This window comes from Armigeres subalbatus, chromosome 1 (assembly GCF_024139115.2).
Source record: "Armigeres subalbatus isolate Guangzhou_Male chromosome 1, GZ_Asu_2, whole genome shotgun sequence".
Lineage (NCBI taxonomy): Eukaryota > Metazoa > Arthropoda > Insecta > Diptera > Culicidae > Armigeres > Armigeres subalbatus.
In genome coordinates this window covers 229,766,707-229,794,392 of record NC_085139.1, presented here as the reverse complement: position 1 = coordinate 229,794,392, position 27,686 = coordinate 229,766,707, and the positions used below count along the sequence as shown (strand labels likewise).

At 43.9% G+C, this 27,686-nt stretch overlaps 1 protein-coding gene across 2 annotated transcripts in view; it reads left to right on the top strand.

Moving 5' to 3' along the window:
- Positions 1 to 27,686, top strand: part of LOC134205849 (uncharacterized) — a 116,990-nt gene that overhangs the window by 65,746 nt on the left and 23,558 nt on the right. The gene's annotated exons all lie outside the window — the stretch shown is intronic.

Below are 27,686 nucleotides of genomic sequence, written 5' to 3'. Positions count from 1 at the left end.
GACAATCGTCATCGTCATAGCACGAAATGCCACAGTAGCGACGAGTTGCTACTCTACACATCGTCAATGACGCGCACGACGTTAGCTTTCGACGTGTAACCAAATCGTCATGACGACATCGAAGAACGAAGACTGCATACCATTATTCTTCAAGCGGCAGCTGCCATGCGAAGATTTTTACTTATTCCTTGTAATAATGAATGTTAAGCAACGTATGAAAGCGTTGTGAATGTTATCGATACATTTATGTTACCAGAGTTCCTACTACTTGTTTTTTGAGATGCTATTATGTTTTTAACCAGTCCGTCTATAATGACGTGCAATCAATTGTGTGAAGAAGTGACGACGAAAACCGTCATAACTTTTGGCTGCGCGACTATCGTCGTGATACGCATGTGGCGCGAAGCAAACGAATAGGTGTTGCGTCGTGCAATGTTATGACGAAGACTAAATTTTTTTCGCTTTCTTCATACGACGAGAATGACTATTGTCAGCCCTGTCCAGGGACACCTTCTTGACACACAATCTAGTTTCTTCCCCCTGACCAGCACAACTCGACGGGTACATCTAACACATCGACTCTACCTTCCGCTGGATTGGATCAAGGTAGCTTGCTTGTTCCTTTACTGATCCCCAAACTTTCGCTGAAAGTCAATTTCCGTCTCAAGTGGAACATCAACGGTTTCTGGAATAACCTTTCTAATCTGAACCACTTAACACACGATAGCCCACCGTGGACATGCAAGTGGGTCCCGCTGGGTTCCAGTCAAATGCTTGTTTACAGATTTCGTTTCCGCCTCTACGTAAAATATGGCCGACCCAGCCCCACTTTCGATCCCGAATTTCTGTTGCTATCGGCCTCTGGTGACAACGACGATGGAGCTCGATGAGATCCAGTTGTGAGGCCAAAAGGACCGAATTATACACCGCAGAAATGTGTTGATGAACACCTGCAGCCGTTGAGTGTTCTCCACTGATACACACCATGTTTCGCTAACGTATAACAGCACAGTTTTCACGTTAGAGTCGAAAACTCGTATTTTGGTGCATACACTTACATGCCTGGTTTTCCATATATTTCTTAAACTCACAAAGGCAGTTTTTGCTCTCTTGATCCGATAGCATGAAAAACAATCCGAAAACCAAACTGGTGGCTCGACAGGCCATCCGTACCTTCTGCGTACGGGGTGAGCCTATTGAGGATGATCCTCTCTAGCAATTTACCCGTCGTGTGGATTAGGCATATAGGTCTGTACGCCTATGGGTCGCCCGGAAGCTTCCTAGCCTTCGGCAGGAGTACCAACTTCTGCCTCTCAGGGAAACGACACTTGTCTAGGCATCTCTGCATAGCTAGACTGAACATGTTTGGGTTCGCTATGATCGCTGCCTTGAGTGCGGTGTTTGGAACTCCATCAGGCCCTGGGGCTTTGTTCGTCGCCAGGGTACTAGCTACTGCGAGTAACTCTTCATTCGTCACCGGAGCCACCATTTCGGCCACACTCCCAGCGCCTTTGCAGCGCCGGAGGCCAGGGATTTCTGGCTCGGGACGGGAATAGTACTTCGATGATCCTCGCCAACCGGTCTGTTGACCGTTCGAGGGTGTAGAGCCCCCTTCAGTCTTGGCCATAACGATCCTGTAGGCGTCGCCCCACGGATTCGCGGTGGCACTCTCACACAGGTTGTCGAAGCACGCTCTCTTGTTGCTCTTGATGGCCTTGTTAAGGGTCAATCTCGCAGCTCGGAACACTTCACGGCTAGTCGTTCTTTTCTCCTCAGAGCGAGCTCGTTGCGTCCTACGTCTAGTCTTGAGGCAGACTGATCGTAGGGCTGCAATTTCGGCACTCCACCAGTATGCCGGGCGTCTGCCATTTCTTGGCAGGGCTTTCCTCGGCATAGTAGCGTCGCACGCGCGTGATAGGACAGCTACCAGCGCATCCCCGCTTAGACTGTCGGTGTTGGCCTCCAGTCCCAGGGCCGCGGTGAAAACTTCGCTGTCGAAGTGATTGGACTTCCACCCACGGACCTGACAGGGATCACCCGCCCTCGGATGCTGCACACCATAGTTGATCTTGAAGCGAATTGCTAAGTGATCACTATGGGTGTAGCCCTCGTCTACCCTCCAGTCCAGGTCCGAGACCAGACTGGGGCTGACAAACGTTACATCTATCCATGACTCGGCCCCATTCCTACGGAATGTGCTACTGGCTCCGTCATTGACAAGCACTGCGTCGAGTTTTGCAAGTGCCTCGAGTAACGCTTGTCCCCTCTGATTGGTGCAGCGGCTGCCCCATTCCACTGCCCAAGCATTAAAGTCTCCCGCTATAACGAACGGGCTCCGACCTACTAGGTCGGCCGATAGCCTGTCGATCATCTGGTTGAACTGTACCATTGGGCACCTTGGTGGGGCGTAGCAGCTACAATAGAACACCCCATTGATCTTGGCTATCGCGACACCCTCCCGGGAGTCTACAACTTCTTGAACCGGGTACCTTCCCGTTGTGCAGATTGCCGCCGACCTAGACCCGTCCGCCACCCAGTTGTCATTGTTGGCAGGGACGTTGTACGGGTCGGACAGGAGGGTGACATCGGTCCTCGACTTCGAGACCGACTGCCACAGCAGTTGTTGGGCAGATGCACAGTGGTTAAGATTCAGCTGTGTTACTTGCACGGCTTTTTCCGATCGGCTTCTCCGAAGGGACACGCAGGCCCGCCCATAGCATGGTTCCGGGCCTGCTTCTTACTGGCGCAGATGAGCCACTTAGTTGCCTTGTCGCATTCCTGTGCCTTGTATCCCTCCTCGCCACAGCGACGGCACATCTTGCTTCGGTCTGGGCCCATACAGTCATAAGACTTGTGCCCGGACTCAAGGCACCGGTAGCACACGGGTAAAAATCCGGAACCAAAAAGTGGCAAAATGAGTCATGATTTCAAGAAAAATGTGTTTTTTTATGTTATGAAAATACACCATGAAAAAAGGTCATGAAATCATGACTCATTTGGCTGTAACGCTAGCTTGGCGTTACGTTTTACATATTTTGTGGCGAAAAGTGACCAACAGAGTCATGATACCATGAAGCATGGACTCCGGAACCATGAACTGAAGTCATGAAAACAGAATTATAATTCATGAATCTAGCATCTGTCACTTATGGTTCCGAATTATTTGACGGAAATTGGGAATTCGGGTCATGATATCATGACGTAGAAACATGATTCATGAATCTGGCATCTGTCATTAATGAGGGGCGTCGATTTAAATTCAAGAATAAAAATCGTGAGTTGGAATGTATTACTGACTACAATATCTGTGAAGAGCTAAACGGGAACAGTGGAGATCGGTACATTTAACTCCAAATGCATTTTATAATCAATGAGCGTTCAATTTATTTTAGCACATTCGTCGAAACAATTCACTGATTTGGTTTCTTTAATTTTCGCTGACTTTTGTTCTAGTTTTTTAGATTTTTATTGATTTATGATAATTGATTTATTTTTATTTATTTTTATTATTAGGATATTTCATGACTTTATGTTCGAATCACGATAATACAGATAAAATAAATCATTTCAATTCATACAGTTATACGAAAAAGCAGAACAATGAGAGGGCGTTCGTTCTGACTATACACTGAAGAAAGCATGACACGACGCGAACTAAATTTTTACTTTCTACAGTTAAACCTCCATGAGTCGATGTTCTATGACTCGATATCGACTCATAGAAGCAAATTACTCTATATTAAAAAAATATTTTCTGGGTTACTACGACGGTCCCTTCAAACAGCATCACAAGGTTTGTATATTCCACATCTCGATATTTCCTTGAGTCGATGGTCCCTTCAATATCGACTCATGGAGGTTTTACTGTAATAATTTTCTAAATAATCCAGCACGTATTGAGTTTAAAGAATTTTAATAATAATTAATACATAATAAAACAATCTTACCAAATTTAATATAATTGATTTGAGAAAGGGGAGCACACTCCTTGTGTTCATGAAACTTGGCGCTCCACCTTCTAATCAGATGCGGTTCTGTAACAGTAATCCCATTCAAATCGTCCAGTTCAGTTCAACGTTGCATAAGTAGGCATAACCGGTGCCTCGGTTTCCGGTATGTATCTGGTTTGGTGCCACGCCGCTGCGTCCCAGGGATGCGAATTGTTTTTTTCTGTATTATATTATTAATCATGGGAACAAAACGGAAATCTGTCCTGCTTACACCGAAAATAATTTCAACCACGCTTGACCTATTTGTCCGAATCCTAATTCCTATGAAGCAACCGTAATATAAGAACGGTATGAGACACGGGCACCGATCAACAGAACAAAAAAAAACAAAATCAACGAAAAAACACTTTATGCAATCATTAGATAGGTATACATTGATTACACTGTCCGCGAAAGCACAAGCAACCGGACCGGGATTCCAAAAGACACTTTCCCAATTTGCCACGATACAAAACGCGGAACGCTGGGCGAAATAAAAATAACGGGAGCAGTGATGACATAAACGCAACCGCACACATCGCGTACTCCGCTAAAATTTCCAACTAAATCTATACAAACTAGATTAATTGATTAACTATTTTAAATTAAAAACGAAAATACGACCCGAAAACATCTGCAAGGGACGCCTTCACAGAAAAAAAAATTACAAGCTGCGTAACGCTAAACTCGGATAATTTTGACATATTTTCATGACTTTGAGTCATGTTTTCATGACTTTGAGTCATGTTTTCATGACTCTGAGTCATGTTTCCACTACTCAGCGTCATTTTTCATGACCAAGCTTCATGATTTCATGACTCAGAGTCATGAAAACATTGCACCAAGTCATAATATTTTATTTATGAAAAAAGCAGATAGAGTTTTGATAACGCTTTGAGCGGTTATGAACGTAGTTTGAGAAAAAAATGCTACGGGAATCGTTGATTCGGTCATGAAATCATGAACTGTAGTCATGATATCATGAACAAACAAGTTTTATGAAATCATGACTTTTTAGTCATGTTTTCGGTTACGGATTTTTACCCGTGCACCTGCCCACTGAAGGTGGCTGGAGCACGCTTACTGGGCATACTGACCAGCCGATCTTCAGCTTCCCTTTCTTAGTTACCTTTTTGGCTTCCGCCACCGGTAGTCTGAGATAGGCTACCTGCGTACCAAAGAATCCCCCTCTTAGACGTACAGAGGACCGCTCAACCTCTGTGCCGCACTGCTCTTTGACGGCAGAGACGACATCTTCTGCGGTCGTGATCTCGTCCAGTTGCTTACACTGCATGGTCACTTCCACACGCAAGACCTGACCTGAGCGCCGTCACCCAAGACCTCCTGGGAAAGATTTTTGTAAGCTACACCGCTGGATTGCGCGCCACGCTTCAGTACCAAGATCATTTCACCGTTCTTGGTACGTCTGACGCTGCGCACATCCTGACCCAGCTTGTGGCTCAGCAACTTGTGCCTGTTTAGTGCCTTTCACCTTCTTGGGCACACGCCCTTCAGGCTCCGGTGCACCATCCAGGCGACGTTTTGCCTTAATGGTAGCGTGTTTGGGTCGCTTCGAGTTTGGCGTTTTCTTACCCTCACTGACCGTAAGGGCGGTCGCCTAATTCGCCGCAGTACCACCGCTAGGGAAGGAGAGGGCCTTGGTCTGGATACCTTTGGCTACACGCCTGATATAAGCGTCCTGTTCTTGTCTTGCGACTCGAACAGCTTGCCGAAGCACCAACAGGCTCTGCTTAAGCTCCTTGTTGGTGTTCTGCCTGCTGCTTATGAACTCGATGATCTCATCGAGTTTCTCGGCCACCACCCGTATCCCTGGTAGTGGCTCATCAGGCGTGCAAGCAGGGCTACTCCCCACCACCACTGGAGACTCTTCGGTACAGCCAGTTGCAACAACCGTCACTCCGCTCTCCCCCTCTCTAATAGGGGACCTCGCTAAACCCTTTTTGGCAAAGGGATCTACCACCTCCATCTCCAAAGATTTTTGTCTTACAAGGCTCATTGCTATATGGGTCCCCCTTGCGGCTGCCGCCGAATTCTACTGGAGTAGTTGCCTTTAGTGATCCCATGATTATCTATGCCTGCCTTGCGGCAAGCAGGGAGGCCATGCGAGGGTTGACACGTGCGTGTTCAGAGCCAGATCAGCGCAAGTCAGGAAAGGGCTTCTGAGCCTACTCCCACCCAGCAGGCAAAACTGGATGGCAGGATTGGGCAGCTTGCTACAAGACCCCCCACGGTTTTATGGGACGGAAGACAGCCTAGCCATTAGCCCACTCGCCGTTTCGAGTCGGTGTCACCCGGCCCTACTAAGAGAGTAGAATGTCAGACTGCCAGCCCTCGCTTCACAATATTACAATATACCATACACATAGCCATGACGTGCCTGCCAGAACCATAATTGAGACCTTACTGGCGTCAGCCTCAATGCGCTACCGCGCTCCCTCGTTTGTAGCCGGATAAGGTCAGACAAGACCCAATTATTTAGCACTCTACACGAGATGGACTCGTACTGTGCCTCGATGATGCCGATGATTTTCTTAGGAATCCCCTTGCGTCTCAGAGCGCCCCACATATTCTGGTGATTAAGACGGTCGAAAGCTTTTTCGTAGTCAATGAATACCAAGTAAAGGGACTCTTAGAATTCGTTGACATGCTCCAGAATGATGCAGAGCGTGACAATATGGTCCGCACAGGATCTTCCGGCACGGAATCCGGCCTGCTGCCGCCGCAGAGTCCCAGATATTACGAAATGAACGATGCAGTTGTTGGAGTCATTGAGTCAGCTTTGAGCATCTCGGCTGATATGCGATCGACACCTGGGGCTTTATTCGATTTCATGCTTTGGATGGCTGTTTGAATCTCTAGCAGTGATGGAGCTTCGGTATTGACGCGTGTTATACGTCGGATGGTGGTGGTGGCCTGGCTGGCACTTGAAAAAGTTGTTCGAAGTGCTCGAACCAGCGTTTCAGCTGGTCAGTTGGGTCGGTCAATAACTGATCTTTCGCGTCTTTCACAGGCATCGTTGCATTCATCTTCGCCCCGCTTAAGCGTCGTGAGATATCGTAGAGGAGGCGAATGTTCCCAGTTGCTGCGGCTCTCTTTCCTTCGTCGGCCAGAGAATCTGCCCACGCTCGCTTGTCTCATCGACATGAGTGTTTCACTTCCTTCTCAAGAGCCGAATATCGTTGGCGGGGTAAGACGTTGACTCCTCTGGTTTTTGTTCGCTCTATCGTGGCTTTGACTTCTCTTCGCTCATCGATCTTCATCCAGGTCTCATCGATGATCCATTTTTTTCTCTGGGCGCGCAGTTTGCCCAGATTATTCTCGCTGGTGACGATGATAGCATTATTGATGGCGGTCAATTGGTCTTTCACGCTGCCACATTCTGCAATATCTGCAGCACGCGTCTCCAGTTCTTCAACCGTTTTCAGGACCGTTTCACCGTAGCATCTTCCAGTCGGCGTGTGTTGAATCGTCGCCCAACTCTTTCCTTCTGCCGACGAATCCGCGTAATGCGCAGGCGTATTTCGCCGATGATAATCAGGCGCGGTATCGGCACTACGTTTATTCAGTACATCAAGAAGGCTCCGTTTCTATTTTCGGCTAATGCAGATGTGGTCGATTTGATTTTCTGTGAAGCCGTCACGGGAGACCCACGTGACCTTGTGAACCGGTCGAGGAAGGAAGAGCGATCCTCCGATCACCATGTCGTTATTACCACAAAAATCTGCGAACTGCTCTCCGTTTTCGCTCATTTCTCCGAGACCATGGCGTCCCATAATGCGCTCATGGTTTTAGTTGTCGGATCCGGTCTTCGTATTGAAGTCGCCCTAACAGATCTTGATATCACCCTTCGGAATTATATCTACGACTGTATTAGGTTGACTGTAGAAGTTCTCTTTGGCTATCAGATCGGCAGCATCGGTTGGCGCATAACATTGGATTATAGTAAGGTTTCGGACCCGTGTTCTTAGTAGGAAGCCAACTCCGCGATGCCGGGGAGCGTCTTCACCTAGTAAACCAGAATATGGTAGAACTTGTCGCGTCGGCGTTCTGTGTTCTCCAAAGTTTGGCCAACGGACTTCACTTCATCCTGGGACTGGGATCTCAAGCTTCATGCGGCGTGCCTCATTGGCAAGTTGTGCCAATTTACCTTGATGGGCTAGGGTTAAAACGTTCTATGTTCCTATTCGTGTCCATTGCTTTGCGCTAAGAGCCGTCGCCGTAAAATCACTTATCCTTGACCGATTTGTATTCGACGCATAATCTTATCTCATTGTTTTCTATTGAAAATTGGACAGATCGGACTATGGGTTTCGAAGTTATGGCCAAAATACTTTTTTTTCATACCAAAAGTGCGTATAAATTACTCACTCTAAAGAAACGAGAAAGGCACCATCACCGCTAAGTGGATTAATCTGAGTTTTTATAGTTTAACATCCGTCATTCTGCATTTCTGTCAAAGGTACCCCGCTAGATCAGCAAAGTTACTTCCAGGGGTACATGTAGCCCAGGTTGATAACCGCTGGTTTAGTGCATGTCGTTCGCATCAAGTCACTTTCGGGTGGTGGAAGTTTTTTCTTACTTCCATAATACAAATGAATTAATGAAAATCTAGCTTATTTATCAACTGTAGAAGTGCTAAAAACATAATGAGCTGTGAAACGGAGATGTTCTTATTTTGGCGACACACCAGCCAGGAAGAGGAAGCGAAGCTAAACATTGTTGTAGGAGCAACCGCTTCCGCGTCATTATAACAATTATTTGAAAAAAATATGTTTGGTAAACTTCCTCACTAGGAATCAATTATTCAAATATAGGGTTTCTTACCCCATTCCCGGCCTAACATGCGTACGACTGCATTATTCAATTGATATTTATGACAGGAAGCAACTTTTCCTGAATTTTGTGGGCTGTATAATACTGCATTGGGGTTCACTTCTGCTTAAAAAATAGCTATTCGTGCTAAATATCGTTCAAAAAAGCTTTTATTTGATTTAAAATAACGAGGTGCAGCACTCATTTCAGTCATAGCGATTTCCATTCGGCATATCACAAAAACCAGTTCCCGGCCTAAGCAAAATTTCACTCAATCTCTCAACATTTCTCTCTCATTCTCTCTCGGGACGGTAGAAAATGCGACGTAAACAAAAATATGCACGTTCCACGACAACAAGATGCCAGATGGTATCATTCATAATCATTTTTATTTGGTATATTTGGATATATTTACTCATCCAATTTTTTTCCAAATACTTAAAAACAATATTTTTTTCACCTTTTGAAATCGAGAAAATTATAAATAACATGATAGCGTCAACATATTAAACAGTTTTCCTATCAACGATGAAGGATCATTTTCATTCTCCTGGCCTTTTGGCAGCACGGTGCGGCTAGAAGTTTTTGGGCCGAGGTGATTTTTTGTTCGGTTTGAGAATACATTTTAAATGTATTCTAATTATGTTTATATAAGTTCTAGTGATACGTTCTAGTGATTAGATTGAAGTGCGTGTGTGGAGCATTATGGTGTGGTGATTAAAAGCTTGAAGCAATGATTATAACGAGCACTAGGACGATTTTCAGGTAGGTGTTTATTTGATGATACCGTTTTGTAAAAGTGGAAAGAATCACTCCGGCTCAGTGGTGTGGCATCGGAGAGTGAGATTTTGAAATCTACATTTTTATTTTCTACAATTGGATCAATTAGGAGTAAAACAAGTGATTGAAAGATATTGAATATTGTGAAAGATAAATGGGAGACTTTTTAAAAATTATCAATCATAAACCTACGGCTTCCAAACAGTATAAATCATTAGTTTTCTGTGTAGTGAGCCGGGAACCGGGTCCATAGGCCCAAGTAGTGATTTACCCTACTTTCAAATCCTTCCTTAATTATCCATTTAGCAAACCATCTTTTCACTTCCTTTTCTTACCAATTGGAAAACAACAGCTCATTGAAAGTCAACCAGTACGAGCAAGGCACTCCATTCGAATCCGAAAACAATAATCGAAAGATTCTACAAGGTCCGAATCATTTCACCACACCATTTACCAGCCACCAATTAACCACCTCGCATTCTCGCATCCAACGCTCAAACAGGTTGCCCGACTAATTCACACTTCCACGGTTCGACGTGACGGCTATGGTCATCGTCCGCATACGACTCGCAAAAGATGCTATCAAAAGAATCTCCTCCTTGGTGGTGTGGTGTGACGCACCGCAGCTCACAGGCGCTGACGACCTTGACTCTATTTTTTCTCTCGCTTCCACACCACGTCCAAACCAAACCAAACATCGCGGCTCGGCAAAGCAAAACTCACAAAACAAGAAAAGCCAATTACAACATTTCCCTCGCGTTCGGTTGTGCTTCCTTCGGCATGATCGCGTCCGTCCGTCCGCGACCACGTCCGCACATGCTTCCTCGAACGATTCGCGGGTGATGTACAGTGGGAAGAATACGATTCAGGGTGGTTAAGTTTATGTTTGTGGTAATTCTACTCTGCGTATATTGAACAAGAACAAACTAAATCGCTATTTTAATCCTTACTTTCGAGGTATCATAAATTCGTCAATGCGACATGGAACAGTTACTTTAAGTTTCGTAAAACATTGAAGAGATTAGTCAAATCAGGTTTTTCTCTTTTGTCCACGCGTTAAACCACTGTCCATCTTTGGGAGCTTTTATTTTCTTTCTGTTTGCTTGCTTGCTTGCATTCACTTCGATCTTTGAAGGTCGACATGATCTCTAGGCGCGTTGAACGATCCTCCCCGGTCTTCAGCGGGCAGAGAGCCAATAAAAGTTCATTTATCTTACCAGCGAAAAAGAACGATAGATGTGGTGGCGGACCGAGGGGCTTGCCTAAACAATTGCCATTTGGACGGATTGAGTTTGAAGCGAGCGAAACTGCGTCATTCATTGGCAGGCACTTCACCCAGTCGGTCGGTGCCTAGTGCAAGGCGGCGCTATCGTCGTTACTGTGGGTAAATGAATGCACGTATGCTAACGCCCGGTTTGACCTTAGTGCTCAGTGCTCCTCAGAAGTACTTTGTTTCGGCCGTCGAAGTTAGTAAATATTACCTTGTTCGAAGGATTGGGGGAAGGGTGCTTTCGAAGACAACAGCAGTAGAGTGCAGTCCTCGAAGTCATCATTTCGAAAGACGTGCCGCGGATGAATGGCATGGGCAGCGTGTTTCATGCTAATCCGTGACTCACGTAGTGCCACCGTTGAGTACGGTATCGCATTCGTCACGAGTGAGTTAGTTTATGGGAATTTTGCTGGCAAACAAGAAACCATCGGTAGCAGAATGATAATTAAGTGGACATTAACCGGTTCAATCTTGTGGAGATTTTTGTTTCATATTTCATCAATTGTTTGGAGGTTCTCCAAAAGCTTTCATTCTTTTTTCTGACAAGTAACTTGAATTCATTATGAATCTGGGCGGAATGTACGGAAGCATAAGAAATGTACAAAATCAATAGTCTTTCGTTATAATAATTGACCAGATGGTTTCAAGTATTCCAGTATTATGACTTATTATCAGACGAAATCCTCCTAGTAAGGTGGATGGATTTATTATGATTTTATGACATACTTCAAAACTAAATCACTGTCTTCAAAAGCGTTTTGAAGTCATCATTATTACTTGGGCCTACCACGGATCAGGTCACACTGCAGAAAATGACGTGCCTAGTGAAAGCAGAGATAGAACGTGATGGAACAGAGAGTTATTGTGTCTCTGTAAAGCATGCAGAGCATCCCTGTGAAGTACTCATAAGATTGCATTGTCCATCATTACACTCAACATTGCAATCACAACCATTACGACACTGTATCTTCGGTAATGAAATCAAGGTGTACTTTGAATAATTATTTCTGATGTATTGGAACATCGATATATTTGTGTTACTATTGAAAAAAATTGTATCTATTTTTTGCTTTCCGATATATTGGCAACATTTGAACTTACGCTTTCGATATCGTAATATCAAATCAGGAAATAGAAACAAAAGCATGTTACTTAATGTACGCAAGTGCTACTACATGGGCGCAAAAGTTTCATTTTAAGGAAGAACCTCTTCTAAATATCCACGAAAAAATCTTCTGAATTTCCAAGGCCATCTTTCTGAACTTCCATGGCATTCCTAATTCTGGATACTCTCAGAAATCTTTATAAGAAATTCAACTTTAATTCGACGGAGGATTATTCCGAAATTTAAAAGCAAAACAGTTCTGTTTAACGTTTTTGATTCCTTTTAATTTTCAGGTAAACTCATCTGATTTTCTAGGGCGATTTCATCTGAAATTCCTTTGAAAATTCCGATGAAATTCGCTTAAAATTCAGATGAATTTCTGTAGGAAACTCGGATGAATTTTGGTTGTAAACTCGGATAAATTTCCGTTGGCAAGTTCGATGAATTTCCGTTGTATAGTAGGATGAACTTCTTTTGGAAATTCGGATGCATTTCTCTTACAAACTCGGATGAATTATCGTTAGAAATTCGAATAAATTTCCGTTGGAAAGTTGGATGAATTGTAGTCTGTTAGAAAGAGGGAAGGAATATTAGTAGGTGGATTTTGCTATTTGAAGACCGTGTTTAAATTTGCATCTCCACAAATACCACAAGAAGGATTATCAGTTAGTCGGTAGGAATCGTTGGATCTATCACTCTGATAAGGAATGCGACCGTGCCATTTTTCACACAATGATTTTAACTAACTATGATTCGGTCGCACATAGCAGAACAAACCAACTTTCTGCACACTGAGCAGGAAAACGAGCAAACGAACAGGATCTGTTCGCGATAAATAACACATCCGGATTCCGGAGGGAATCGTTCCCGGATTCCGGAGGGAATCCTTCCCGGATTCCGGAGGGAATCCTTCCCGGATTCCGGAGGGAATCCTTCCCGGATTCCCAAATTCCCGGAGGGAATCCTTCCCGGATGTCCGCAGGGAATCCCTCCCGGATTCCCTGAGGCAATCCTTCCCGGATTCCCTGAGGCAATCCTTCCCGGATTCCCTGAGGCAATCCTTCCCGGATTCCCTGAGGCAATCCTTCCCGGATTCCCTGAGGGAGTCCTTCCCAGATTCCCTGAGGGAATCCTTCCCGGATTCCCTGAGGGAATCCTTTCCGGATTCCCTGAGGGAATCCTTTCCGGATTCCCTGAGGGAATCCTTCCCGGATTCCGGAGGGAATCCTTCCCGGATTCCGGAGGGAATCCTTCCCGGATTTCTAGAAATTCGATTGAATTTCCTCTGGAAATTCGAATGAATTTCCTCTGGAAATTCGAATGAATTCATTCGAATGAATTTCCCTTTGGAAATTCGAATGAATTTCTTTGGAAATTTGAATGAAATTCCCTTTTGGAAATTCAGATGAATTTCCTTTGAAATTGAATGAATTTCCTTTGAAATTGAATGAATTTCCTTGAAATTGAATGAATTTCCTTTGAAATTGGAATGAATTTCCTTTGAAATTGAATGAATTTCCTTTGGAAAATTGAATGAATTTCCTTTGAAATTCGAATGAATTTCCTTTGAAATTGAATGAATTTCCTTTGAAATTGAATGAATTTCCCTTGAAATTGGAATGAATTTCCTTTGAAATTCGAATGAATTTCCTTTGAAATTCAGATGAATTTCCTTTGGAAATTCGAATGAATTTCCTTTGGAAATTCGAATGAATTTCCTTTGAAATTGAATGAATTTCCTTTGAAATTGGAATGAATTTCCTTTGAAATTGGAATGAATTTCCTTTGAAATTGAATGAATTTCCTTTGGAAATTGAATGAATTTCCTTTGAAATTCGAATGAATTTCCTTTGGAAATTGAATGAATTTCCCTTTGGAAATTCGAATGAATTTCCTTTGAAATTGAATGAATTTCCCTTGAAATTGAATGAATTTCCTTGAAATTGGAATGAATTTCCTTTGAAATTCGAATGAATTTCCTTTGGAAATTGAATGAATTTCCTTTGGAAATTGAATGAATTTCCTTTGGAAATTGAATGAATTTCCTTGAAATTGAATGAATTTCCTTTGGAAATTGAATGAATTTCCTTTGAAATTGAATGAATTTCCTTGAAATTGAATGAATTTCTTGAAATTGAATGAATTTCCTTTGGAAATTGAGATGAATTTCCTTTGGAAATTCAGATGAATTTCCCTTTGGAAATTCGAATGAATTTCCTTTGGAAATTCGAATGAATTTCCTTTGGAAATTGAATGAATTTCTTTGAAATTGAATGAATTTTGAAATTGAATGAATTTCCTTGAAATTGAATGAATTTCCTTTGGAAATTGAATGAATTTCCTTTGAAATTGAATGAATTTCCCTTTGAAATTGAATGAATTTCCTTTGGAGAATTGAATAGATTTCCTTTGGAAGATTCAGAATGAATTTCCTTTGGAAATTGAATAGAATTTCCTTTTGGAATTAATCAGATGAATTTTTCAGATGAATTTCCTTTGGAATTCAGAATGAATTTCCTTTGAAATTGAATGAATTTCCTTTGGAAATTCGAATGAATTTCCTTGAAATTGAATGAATTTCCTTGAAATTCGAATGAATTTCCTTTGAAATTCAGATGAATTTCCTTTGGAAATTGAATGAATTTCCTTTGGAAATTGAATGAATTTCCTTTGGAAATTGAATGAATTTCCCTTTGGAAATTGAATGAATTTCCTTTGAAATTGAATGAATTTCCTTTGAAATTGGAATGAATTTCCTTTGAAATTGAATGAATTTCCTTTGGAAATTCGAATGAATTTCCTTGAAATTGAATGAATTTCCTTGAAATTGAATGAATTTCCTTTGGAAATTGAATGAATTTCCTTGAAATTGAATGAATTTCCTTTGAAATTGGAATGAATTTCCTTTGAAATTGAATGAATTTCCCTTTGGAAATTCTAAAGAATTTCCCTTTGGAAATTCGAAGGAATCCCCTTTGGAAATTCGAAGGAATTTCCTTTGAAAATTGAATGAATTTTCCTTTGGAAATTGAATGAATTTCCTCTGAAATTGAATGAATTACCTTTGGAAATTCGAATGAATTGCCCTTTGAAATTTAATGAATTTCCTTTGGAAATTGAATGAATTTCCTTGGGAATTCGAATGAGTTTCCTTTGGAAATTGAATGAATTTCCTTTGAAATTGAGATGAATTTCCTTTGGAAATTGAATGAATTTCCCTTTGAAATTGAATGAATTTCCTTTGGAAATTGAATGAATTTCCTTTGAAATTGAATGAATTTCTTTGGAAATTGAATGAATTTCCCTTTGAAATTGAATGAATTTCCTTTGAAATTGAATGAATTTCCTTTCGAAATTGAATGAATTTCCCTTTGGAAATTCGAATGAATTTCCTTGAAATTCGCATGAATTTCCCTTTGGAAATTCGAATGAATTTCCTTTGAAATTGAATGAATTTCCTTTGAAATTGAATGAATTTCCTTTGAAATTGAATGAATTTCCTTTGAAATTGAATGAATTTCCTTTAGAAAATCAGATGAATTTCCTTTGAAATTGGGATGAATTTCCTTTGAAATTGAATGAATTTCCTTTGGAAATTGAATGAATTTCCTTTGGAAATTGAATGAATTTCCTTTGAAATTGAATGAATTTCCTTTGGAAATTGGAATGAATTTCCTTGAAATTGAATGAATTTCCTTGAAATTGAATGAATTTCCTTTGAAATTGGAATGAATTTCCTTTAAAATTGGAATGAATTTCCTTTGGAAATTGGAATGAATTTTCTTTTGAAATTGGAATAAATTTCCTTTGAAATTCAGATGAATTTCCTTTGGAAATTGAATGAATTTCCTTTGGAAATTGAATGAATTTCCTTTGAAATTGAATGAATTTCCTTTGAAATTGAATGAATTTCCTTTGGAAATTGAATGAATTTCTCTTTGGAAATTCGAATGAATTTCCTTTGAAATTGAATGAATTTCCTTTGAAATTGAATGAATTTCCTTTGAAATTGAATGAATTTCCTTTGAAATTGAATGAATTTCCTTTGAAATTCGAATGAATTTCCCTTTGGAAATTCGAATGAATTTCCCTTTGGAAATTCGAATGAATTTCCCTTTGGAAATTCGAATGAATTTCCCTTTGGAAATTCGAATGAATTTCCTCTGGAAATTCGGATGAATTTCCTCTGGAAATTCGGATGAATTTCCTCTGGAAATTCGGATGAATTTCCTCTGGAAATGAATTTTCGTTGGAAATTCGAATGAATTTCCGTTTGAAATTCGAGTGAATTTCCGTTGGAAATTCGAATGAATTTCCGTTGGAAATTCGAATGAATTTCCGTTGGAAATTCGAATGAATTTCCGTTGGAAATTCGAATGAATTTCCGTTGGAAATTCGAATGAATTTCCGTTGAAATTGAATGAATTTCGTTGGATATTCGAATGAACTTCCGTTGAAATCTCGAATGAATTTCCGTTGAAATTTCGAATGAATTTCCGTTGGAAATTCGAAATAATTTCCGTTGAATTGAGTGAATTTCCGTTGCAAACATGCATGAATTTCAGTTGGAAATTCGAATGAATTTCCGTTGAAAATTCAAATGAATTTTCGTTGAAAATTCGAATGAATTTCTGTTGGAAAATTTAAATGAATTTCTGTTGAAAAATTTGAATGAATTTCCGTTTGAAATTCGAATGAATCTACGTTGGAGATTCGAATGAATTTCCGTTGGAAATTCGAATGAATTTCCGTTGGAACTTCGAATGAATTTCAATTGGAAATTCGAATAAACTTACGTTTGAAATTCGAATGAATTTCCGTTGGAAATTCGAATGATTCTCCGTTGGAAATTCGAATGATTTTCCGTTGGAAAGTCGAATGAATTTCCGTTGGAAATTCGAATGAATTTCCGTTGGAAATTCGTATGAATTTTCGTTGGAAATTCGAATGAATTTCCGTTGAAAATTCGAATGAATTTCCGTTGAAAATTCGAATGAATTTCCGTTGAAAATTCGAATGAATTTCTGATGGAAATTAGAATGAATTTCCAAAGTAAACTTGGAAATTCGAATGAATTTCCGTTGGAAATTCGAATGAATTTTCGTTGGAAATTCGAATGAATTTTCGTTGGAAATTCGAATGAATTTCCGTTGGAAAATCTAATGATTTTCCGTTGAATTGAATGAATTTCCGTTGGAAATTGAATGAATTTCCGTTGGAAATTCGAATGAATTTCCGTTGAAATTCGAATGAATTTCCGTTGAAATTCGAATGAATTTCCGTTGAAATTGAATGAATTTCCGTTGGAAATTGAATGAATTTCCGTTGGAAATTCGAATGAATTTCCGTTGAATTCGAATGAATTTCCGTTGGAAATTCGAATGAATTTCCGTTGGAAATTGAATGAATTTCCGTTGGAAATTCGAATGAATTTCCGTTGGAAATTGAATGAATTTCCGTTGGAAATTGAATGAATTTCCGTTGGAAATTGAATGAATTTCCGTTGGAAATTAATGAATTTCCGTTGGAAATTCGAATGAATTTCCGTTGGAAATTGAATGAATTTCCGTTGGAATTCGAATGAATTTCCGTTGGAAATTGAATGAATTTCCGTTGAAATTGAATGAATTTCCGTTGGAAATTGAATGAATTTCCGTTGGAAATTGAAATGAATTTCCGTTGGAATTCGAATGAATTTCCGTTGGAATTCGAATGAATTTCCGTTGAAATTGAATGAATTTCCGTTGAATTGAATGAATTTCCGTTGGAAATTGAATGAATTTCCGTTGGAATTCGAATGAATTTCCGTTGGAAATTCGAATGAATTTCCGTTGGAAATTCGAATGAATTTCCGTTGGAAATTGAATGAATTTCCGTTGGAAATTGAATGAATTTCCGTTGAAATTCGAATGAATTTCCGTTGAATTGGATGAATTTCCGTTGAAATTGAATGAATTTCCGTTGAAATTGAATGAATTTCCGTTGAAATTGAATGAATTTCCGTTGAAATTCGAATGAATTTCCGTTGGAATTGAATGAATTTCCGTTGAAATTGAATGAATTTCCGTTGGAAATTGAATGAATTTCCGTTGAATTGAATGAATTTCCGTTGAAATTGAATGAATTTCCGTTGAAATTCGAATGAATTTCCGTTGAAATTCGAATGAATTTCCGTTGAATTCGAATGAATTTCCGTTGAAATTGAATGAATTTCCGTTGGAAATTCGAATGAATTTCCGTTGGAATTGAATGAATTTCCGTTGGAAATTGAATGAATTTCCGTTGGAAATTCGAATGAATTTCCGTTGGAATTCGAATGAATTTCCGTTGAATTGAATGAATTTCCGTTGAAATTGAATGAATTTCCGTTGAAATTCGAATGAATTTCCGTTGGAAATTGAATGAATTTCCGTTGAAATTGAATGAATTTCCGTTGGAAATTGAATGAATTTCCGTTGAATTGAATGAATTTCCGTTGAAATTGAATGAATTTCCGTTGAAATTGAATGAATTTCCGTTGGAATTTGAATGAATTTCCGTTGGAATTCGAATGAATTTCCGTTGGAAATTCGAATGAATTTCCTTTGAATTCGAATGAATTTCCGTTGAAATTCGAATGAATTTCCGTTGAAATTGAATGAATTTCCGCTGGAAATTCGAATGAATTTCCGTTGGAAATTGAATGAATTTCCGTTGGAAATTCGAATGATTTTCCGTTGGAAATTGAAAGAATTTTCGTTGGAAATTGAATGAATTTCCGTTGATAATTCGAATGATTTTCCGTTGGAAATTCGAATGAATTTTCTTTGGAAATTCGAATGAATTTCTGTTGGAAATTCGAATGAATTTCCGTTGGAAATTTGGATGAGTTTCCTCTGGAAATTCGGATAAATATCCTCTGGAAATTCTGATGAATTTTCGTTGGAAATGGATGCAGCTAGGTCAGAAGTTTTGGTCGAATTTTATGGATGAAATATTAAAAATATGAATTTTGGTTGGAAGAAATGGCTGAGACATGGCATGTCGGACTCTCACTCAGTGGACTCGATTTTTATATTTTTTTTCTCTATATTGACAACCAAATTGTTCACCTGAAAGTGCTTTAAAAACCACTATTCAGGCTTCATAACTGACTTATTTCTTCAGAAAATCTCGAAATAGAGCTGATTTATTCGCACAGATATTAAGTGATTATGTGAACCTCTGTGAATTACTTTCATCTAGGTGATGAAGACATATTTTTTAAATCTTTATCTACTTGTTTAGATGAAGAGATAGTTTCTGCGCCTGACATGAAAGCTACCTTTGAAAATGATCAATTTTAGCTTCATATCATAATAATTCTTACCATACAGACCGTTTTGATGGGTTTGAATGACAATTCATACTTTTAGATGTTCTATTTCAAAATAATCTCCTCGACGATGCTTTACATAACGCAAAATGAGCTTCACTCTCATTTATGAATTAGCGTCCTTGATCTTCAATCTGATCCGCATAGCACTTGTCATTGCGTCACGCCTTCGCATTCATCAATTAAATCATTCTCGCCGGTTAGAATTCCACACCCAAGCATCAACCTGTTGAGCCGAACGAATACCCCACCGCCATGACTCTGACTTTGCTCGGCTTGGTTATAAAATGTCGAGTGAGCGTAACGCCAAATCAAGCCAGTTCCATACTAACGAGCCCCTTCGAACAACTTCCTCCTGCGTAAGATCTACACGTGCTATCGATCGGGCTGTTAATAACGGCTATCAACTACCGGCAATCGCCTACAATGACGACTATTACGACTGCAGCGACGACGACGACGGCGACCGGCTCCCTGTACTACGTGCACGTACGCGTCCATTCGTTAGACTTTTGCATTCAATCGGAACAGTCCCGTTAGACTAAGCAAGTTAAAACATCGCATTCGATTCCAAAACGTGTAACTGATAGCAATCATGCTTACCGCGACGACGCATCCAAACGTCAACAGTTGATGAATGGATGGGAATCGAATCACAGTGATTATAAAACGCTTCGCTGGTAGATCTCTGAGCCGGCACCATCACTGTGGAGCAGTTTCATATGCCGTCATCGATGAAGCATCCATCGGCGTACCGATCTACTACCTCGCACAGAACTCCCTCATCCGATCAACTATGACAAGTAGGTGCCTACAACAAAGACGCCCATTCGCCCCCAAACGTATAATCGAACCCCTCATCAGAAGGTGCGCGCGAATAATGCCGCGTCAGGCCGGTCCGTCCGATGTGCATAACCATTACCCACCTAGCGTGATGGGGAGTCAATTCACGCTCGCAAGCCGCTCATTAGCCCATTGTGTTGTTTGATGTGGCTGTATGCGGCTTAGATTCCTTCATTTGCTTAGTTCTTGTCCGGCGAGGTGTGGAAATCGGTGAACGGTTTTTGGCACCGGCTCGTCACTTGCCGTGGCATGGAGGTCTTTTGTTAGTACCTTCAGTATAGATATCTGCCATAGTCACCCGAGGACCACCACTGCTGCTGCTGCATCGCTCTCAAGATTGTTGATTGCCTTGAGCAGTTCTGCGTATGCCTTTCGTGATCGGCGCGCAACCGTCACAGCGACCCTCAATTTCTCAGAGTTTTTGAGTTCTTGAATAAATGCAAGTCTTTAACGAGATAAAAATAACTTCAGCTCGGCGCAGTTGCCCAACTGGTCGTCCTCAGGAAAGTCAATAAAATCCGATCAGATGCAAAAACAGAACCATCTTGAGGTTCCCTCTCGTAGATTTGCCGCATGACCGGGTCGTCGGTTGGCGCTCGTTAGTGCAGTGCAACGCAAATCAATGCAGCCATCATAACTGTTGTTTGTTCGTATTTGCCAATAAACCGGACCGAGCCACTGTTTATGCCTTCTAGGCAGCGCACGGTAAACAGCTTTTTCAACCACTTCAAATATCCAGTTTTATTTTTTTTTTGTGAAGAGTTTTTCGACATTCTCCTTCAGCTGGTTCCAGCTGCCGATTGCTCCCCGATAGAGTGGCCGAAGAAAAAGCTTGAATGAAATTCACCTCGGGTCGAACGGTGCGCGATTGGAAGGATTTCGTAATTGCACTTCATGCGCATTCTATGGGGTGTTCCTTTCGCACATCGTAGTCGCTAGAGTCTAACGCAAAGCATTTTTTATCTTTCGTTGAATATAGATCAAATGTGAAATGGTCGTGGGTGAAATAGATTTTTATTGAAAGGAGGCTTCCGAGCCTCTTGAAAGGAGGCTTCCGAGCCTCTTGAAAGGAGGCTTCCGAGCCTCTTGAAAGGAGGCTTCCGAGCCTCTTGAAAGGAGGCTTCATGGCCTCTTGAAAGGAGGCTTCGAGGCCTCTTGAAAGGAGGCTTCGAGCCTCTTGAAAGGGGGCTTCCGAGCCTCTTGAAAGGAGGATTCGGTGCCTCTTGAAGGGATGCTACCGAGCCTCTTGAAAGGAGGCATCCGAGCCTCTTGAAAGGAGGCTTCCGAGCCTCTTGAAAGGAGGCTTCCGAGCCTCTTGAAAGGAGGCTTCGAGCTTCTTGAAAGGAGGCTTCCAGAGCCTCTTGAAAGGAGGCTTCTGAGCCTCTTGAAAGGAGGCTTCCAGGCCTCTTGAAAGGAGGCTTGAGCCTCTTGAAAGGAGGCTTCTGAGCCTCTTGAAGAGGCTTCTGAGCCTCTTGAAAGGAGGCTTCCTGAGCCTCTTGAAAGGAGGCTTCTGAGCCTCTTGAAAGGAGGCTTCTGAGGCCTCTTGAAAGGAGGCTTGAGCCTCTTGAAAGGAGGCTTCTGAGCCTCTTGGAAGGAGGCTTCTGAGCCTCTTGAAAGGAGGCTTCTGGAGCCTCTTGAAAGGAGGCCTGAGCTCTTGAAGGAGGCTTCCTGAGCCTCTTGAAAGGAGGCTTCCTGAGCTCTTGGAAGGAGGCTTCCTGAGCCTCTTGAAAGGAGGCTTGAGCCTCTTGGAAGGAGGCTTCCAAGCCTCTTGAAAGGAGGCTTCCGAGGCTCTTGAAAGAGGCTTCCGAGCCTCTTGAGAGGAGGCGTCCGAGCCTCTTGACAGGAGGCATCCGACCCGCTCGAAAGGAGGCTCCCGGGCCTCTTGAAAGGAGGCTCTGAGCCTCTTGAAAGGAGGCTTCTTGAGGAGCTCTTGAAAGGAGGCCTGAGCTCTCTTGAAAGGAGGCTTCTGAGCCTCTTGAAAGGAGGCTTCCAGGCCTCTTGAAAGGAGGCTTGAGCTCTTGAAGGAGGCTTCCTGAGCCTCTTGAAAGGAGGCTGAGCCTCTTGAAAGGAGGCTTCCGAGCCTCTTGAAAGGAGGCTTCTGAGCCTCTTGAAGGAGGCTTCTGAGCCTCTTGAAGGAGGCTCTGAACCTCTTGAAAGGAGGCTTCCTGAGCCTCTTGAAAGGAGGCTTCCGAGCCTCTTGAAAGGAGGCTCTGAGCCTCTTGAAGGAGGCTTCTGAGCCTCTTGAAAGGAGGCTTCTGAGCCTCTTGAAAGGAGGCCTGAGCCTCTTGAAAGGAGGCTTCTGAGCCTCTTGAAAGGAGGCTTGAGCCTCTTGAAAGGAGGCTTCTGAGCCTCTTGAAAGGAGGCTTCCAGCCTCTTGAAGGAGGCTTCCAGGCCTCTTGAAAGGAGGCTTCTGAGCCTCTTGAAAGGAGGCTTCTGAGCCTCTTGAAGGAGGCTTCTGAGCCTCTTGAAAGGAGGCTTCTGAGCCTCTTGAAGGAGGCTTCCGGGCCTCTTGAAAGGAGGCTTCTGAGCCTCTTGAAAGGAGGCTTCCGAGCCTCTTGAAAGGAGGCTTCCAGGCCTCTTGAAAGGAGGCTTCTGAGCCTCTTGAAAGGAGGCTTCTGAGCCTCTTGAAAGGAGGCTCTGAGCCTCTTGAAGGAGGCTTCTGAGCCTCTTGAAAGGAGGCTTCTGAGCCTCTTGAAAGGAGGCGGCTTCCGAGCCTCTTGAAAGGAGGCTTCTGAGTCTCTTGAAAGGAGGCTTCCGAGCCTCTTGAAGGGAGGCCTTCCAGGCCTCTTGAAAGGAGGCCTGAGCCTCTTGAAAGGAGGCTTCCTGAGCCTCTTGAAAGGAGGCTTCTGAGCCTCTTGAAAGGAGGCTTCTGAGCCTCTTGAAAGGAGGCTTCCTGAGCCTCTTGAAAGGAGGCCTGAGCCTCTTGAAAGGAGGCTTCTGAGCCTCTTGAAAGGAGGCAGGCCTCTTGAGCTCTTGAAAGGAGGCTTCGAGCCTCTTGAAGGAGGCTTCTGAGCCTCTTGAAAGGAGGCCTGAGCCCTCTTGAAAGGAGGCTTCCTGCCTCTTGAAAGGAGGCTCTGAGCCTCTTGAAAGGAGGCTCTGAGCCTCTTGAAGGAGGCTTCCGGGCCTCTTGAAAGGAGGCTTCCGGGCCTCTTGAAAGAGGCTTCCAGGCCTCTTGAAAGGAGGCTTCCAGGCCTCTTGAAGGAGGCTTCCGAGCCTCTTGGAAGGAAGCTCTGAGCCTCTTGAAAGGAGGCTTCTGAGCCTCTTGAAAGGAGGCTTCTGAGCCTCTTGAAAGGAGGCCTGAGCCTCTTGAAAGGAGGCTTCCGAGCCTCTTGAAAGGAGGCTTCTGAGCCTCTTGAAGGAGGCTCTGAGCCTCTTGAAAGGAGGCTTCCTGAGCCTCTTGAAAGGAGGCTTCTGAGCCTCTTGAAAGGAGGCTTCCAGGCCTCTTGAAGGAGGCTCTGAGCCTCTTGAAAGGAGGCTTCTGAGCCTCTTGAAAGGAGGCTTCTGAGCCTCTTGAAAGGAGGCTGGAGCCTCTTGAAAGGAGGCTTCCTGAGCCTCTTGAAAGGAGGTTTCCGGAGCCTCTTGAAAGGAGGCTTCCAGGCCTCTTGAAAGGAGGCCTGAGCCTCTTGAAGGAGGCTTCTGAGCCTCTTGAAAGGAGGCTTCTGAGCCTCTTGAAAGGAGGCTGAGCCTCTTGAAAGGAGGCTTCTGAGCCTCTTGAAAGGAGGCTTGAGCCTCTTGAAAGGAGGCTTCTGAGCCTCTTGAAAGGAGGCTTCTGAGCCTCTTGAAAGGAGGCTTCTGAGCCTCTTGAAAGGAGGCTTCTGAGCCTCTTGAAAGGAGGCTTCTGAGCCTCTTGAAAGGAGGCTTGAGCCTCTTGAAAGGAGGCTTCTGAGCCTCTTGAAAGGAGGCTTCCGAGCCTCTTGAAGGAGGCTTCTGAGCCTCTTGAAAGGAGGCTTCTGAGGCCTCTTGAAAGGAGGCTTCCGGAGCCTCTTGAAAGAGGCTTCTGAGCCTCTTGAAAGGAGGCTCTGAGCCTCTTGAAAGGAGGCTTGAGCCTCTTGAAAGGAGGCTTCTGAGCCTCTTGAAAGGAGGCTCTGAGCCTCTTGAAGGAGGCTTCCGAGCCTCTTGGAAGGAGGCTTCTGAGCCTCTTGGAAGGAGGCTTCTGAGCTCTTGAAAGGAGGCTTCCTGAGCCTCTTGAAAGGAGGCTCTGAGCCTCTTGAAGGAGGCTTCCGGGCCTCTTGAAAGGAGGCTTTGAGCCTCTTGAAGGAGGCTTCCAGGCCTCTTGAAAGGAGGCTTCTGAGGCCTCTTGAAAGGAGGCTTGAGCCTCTTGAAAGGAGGCTCTGAGCCTCTTGAAAGGAGGCTCTGAGCCTCTTGAAAGGAGGCTTCTGAGCCTCTTGAAAGGAGGCTTGAGCCTCTTGAAAGGAGGCTTCTGAGCCTCTTGAAAGGAGGCTTCTGAGCCTCTTGAAAGGAGGCTTCCAAGCCTCTTGAAAGGAGGCTTCCTGAGCCTCTTGAAAGGAGGCTTCTGAGCCTCTTGAAGGAGGCTTCCTGAGCCTCTTGAAAGGAGGCCTGAGCCTCTTGAAAGGAGGCTCTGAGCCTCTTGAAAGGAGGCTCTGAGCCTCTTGAAAGGAGGCTCTGAGCCTCTTGAAAGGAGGCTTGAGCCTCTTGAAAGGAGGCTTCTGAGCCTCTTGAAAGGAGGCTTCTGAGCCTCTTGAAAGGAGGCTTCCTGAGCCTCTTGAAAGGAGGCTTGAGCCTCTTGAAAGGAGGCTTCCGAGCCTCTTGAAAGGAGGCTTCCGAGCCTCTTGAAGGAGGCTGAGCCTCTTGAAAGGAGGCTTCCTGAGCCTCTTGAAAGGAGGCCTGGGCCTCTTGAAAGGAGGCTTCTGAGCCTCTTGAAGGAGGCTTCCTGAGCCTCTTGAAAGGAGGCTCTGAGCCTCTTGAAAGGAGGCTTCTGAGCCTCTTGAAAGGAGGCCTGAGCCTCTTGAAAGGAGGCTTCCTGAGCCTCTTGAAGGAGGCTTCTGAGCCTCTTGAAAGGAGGCTCTGAGCCTCTTGAAAGGAGGCTCTGAGCCTCTTGAAAGGAGGCCTGAGCCTCTTGAAAGGAGGCTCTGAGCCTCTTGAAAGGAGGCTTCCTGGAGCCTCTTGAAAGGAGGCCTGAGCCTCTTGAAAGGAGGCTCTGAGCCTCTTGAAGGAGGCTCTGAGCCTCTTGAAAGGAGGCTTCCGAGCCTCTTGAAAGGAGGCTTCCGAGCCTCTTGAAAGGAGGCTCTGAGCCTCTTGAAAGGAGGCCTGAGCCTCTTGAAAGGAGGCTCTGAGCCTCTTGAAAGGAGGCCTGAGCCTCTTGAAAGGAGGCTCTGAGCCTCTTGAAAGGAGGCTTCGAGCCTCTTGAAAGGAGGCTTCCGAGCCTCTTGAAAGGAGGCTTGAGCCTCTTGAAGGAGGCTGGGCCTCTTGAAGGGCTGGGCCTCTTGAAGGAGGCTTCCAGAGCCTCTTGGAAGGAGGCTGGAGCCTCTTGAAAGGAGGCTTCCAGCCTCTTGAAAGGAGGCTTGAGCCTCTTGAAGGAGGCTTCTGAGCCTCTTGAAAGGAGGCTTCTGAGCCTCTTGAAGGAGGCTTCCAGGCCTCTTGAAAGGAGGCTTCTGAGCCTTCTTGAAAGAGGCTTCCGGGCCTCTTGAAAGGAGGCTTCTGAGCCTCTTGAAAGGAGGCTTCTGAGCCTCTTGAAAGGAGGCTTCTGAGCCTCTTGAAGGAGGCTTCTGAGCCTCTTGAAAGGAGGCTCTGAGCCTCTTGAAAGGAGGCTTGAGCCTCTTGAAAGGAGGCTTCTGAGCCTCTTGAAAGGAGGCTTCCAGCCTCTTGAAAGGAGGCCTGAGCCTCTTGAAAGGAGGCTTCTGAGCCTCTTGAAAGGAGGCTTCCGAGCCTCTTGAAAGGAGGCTTCCAGGCCTCTTGAAAGGGAGGCTTGAGCCTCTTGAAAGGAGGCTTGAGCCTCTTGAAAGGAGGCTTCCGAGCCTCTTGAAAGGAGGCTTCCGGGCCTCTTGAAAGGAGGCTTCTGAGCCTCTTGAAAGGAGGCTTGAGCCTCTTGAAAGGAGGCTTCTGAGCCTCTTGAAAGGAGGCTTCCGGGCCTCTTGAAAGGAGGCTTCCAGGCCTCTTGAAAGGAGGCTTCCAGGCCTCTTGAAAGGAGGCTCTGAGCCTCTTGAAAGGAGGCTTGAGCCTCTTGAAAGGAGGCTTCTGAGCCTCTTGAAAGGAGGCTTGAGCCTCTTGAAAGGAGGCTTCTGAGCCTCTTGAAAGGAGGCTTCCTGAGCCTCTTGAAAGGAGGCTTGAGCCTCTTGAAAGGAGGCTTCCTGGAGCCTCTTGAAAGGAGGCTTCTGAGCCTCTTGAAAGGAGGCTTCTTGAAAGGAGGCCTGAGCCTCTTGAAAGGAGGCTTCTGAGCCTCTTGAAGGAGGCTGGAGCCTCTTGAAGGAGGCTTCTGAGCCTCTTGAAAGGAGGCTTCTGAGCCTCTTGAAAGGAGGCTTGAGCCTCTTGAAAGGAGGCTTCTGAGCCTCTTGAAAGGAGGCTTCTGAGCCTCTTGAAAGGAGGCTTCCGGGCCTCTTGAAAGGAGGCTTCTGGAGCCTCTTGAAAGGAGGCTTCTGAGCCTCTTGAAAGGAGGCTTCTGAGCCTCTTGAAAGGAGGCTCTGGAGCCTCTTGAAAGGAGGCTTCTGAGCCTCTTGAAAGGAGGCTTGAGCCTCTTGAAAGGAGGCTTCTGAGCCTCTTGAAAGGAGGCCTGAGCCTCTTGAAAGGAGGCTTCTGAGCCTCTTGAAAGGAGGCTTCTGAGCCTCTTGAAAGGAGGCTTCCTGAGCCTCTTGAAAGGGGCTTCTGAGCCTCTTAAAAGGAGGCCTCTGAGCCTCTTGAAAGGAGGCTTCTGAGGCCTCTTGAAAGGAGGCTTCCGAGCCTCTTGAAAGGAGGCCTTCTGAGCCTCTTGAAAGGAGGCTTCTGAGCCTCTTGAAAGGAGGCTTCCGAGCCTCTTGAAAGGAGGCTTCCGAGCCTCTTGAAAGGAGGCTTCCGAGCCTCTTGAAAGGAGGCTTCCGAGCCTCTTGAAAGGAGGCTTCCGTGCCTCTTGAAAGGAGGTTTCCGTGCCTATTGACAGGAGGCTTCCAAGCCTATTGGCAGGAGGCTTCCAAGCCTATTGGCAGGAGGCTTCCAAGCCTATTGGCAGAAGGCTCCCGACCTTCTTGTAAGGAAGGTTACGAGTTGCTTCGGAAGGATCCTCTAGAAAGGAGGCTTCAAATCTTCTTGCAACGAAGCTACTGAGCTTTTCGAAAAAAGGCCTTGATGTCTCTTAACTTAAGGCATTTGTTCATTTGACGTTTTGTCCTTATGATTTTTTGTCCCACAGCCTTTCATACATACACTGCTCTGCTTGGGGTAGACAGGATTCAAAAGTCTTTGATTTACTGATTGCCATGCATATTATGCACAATACAAAGTTTTGAAATAAGAAATTTCAAAACTATATCAATAAGTTTTTATTGGAATTGTAATACATCCGCCATTATGCATTTTTGTTCT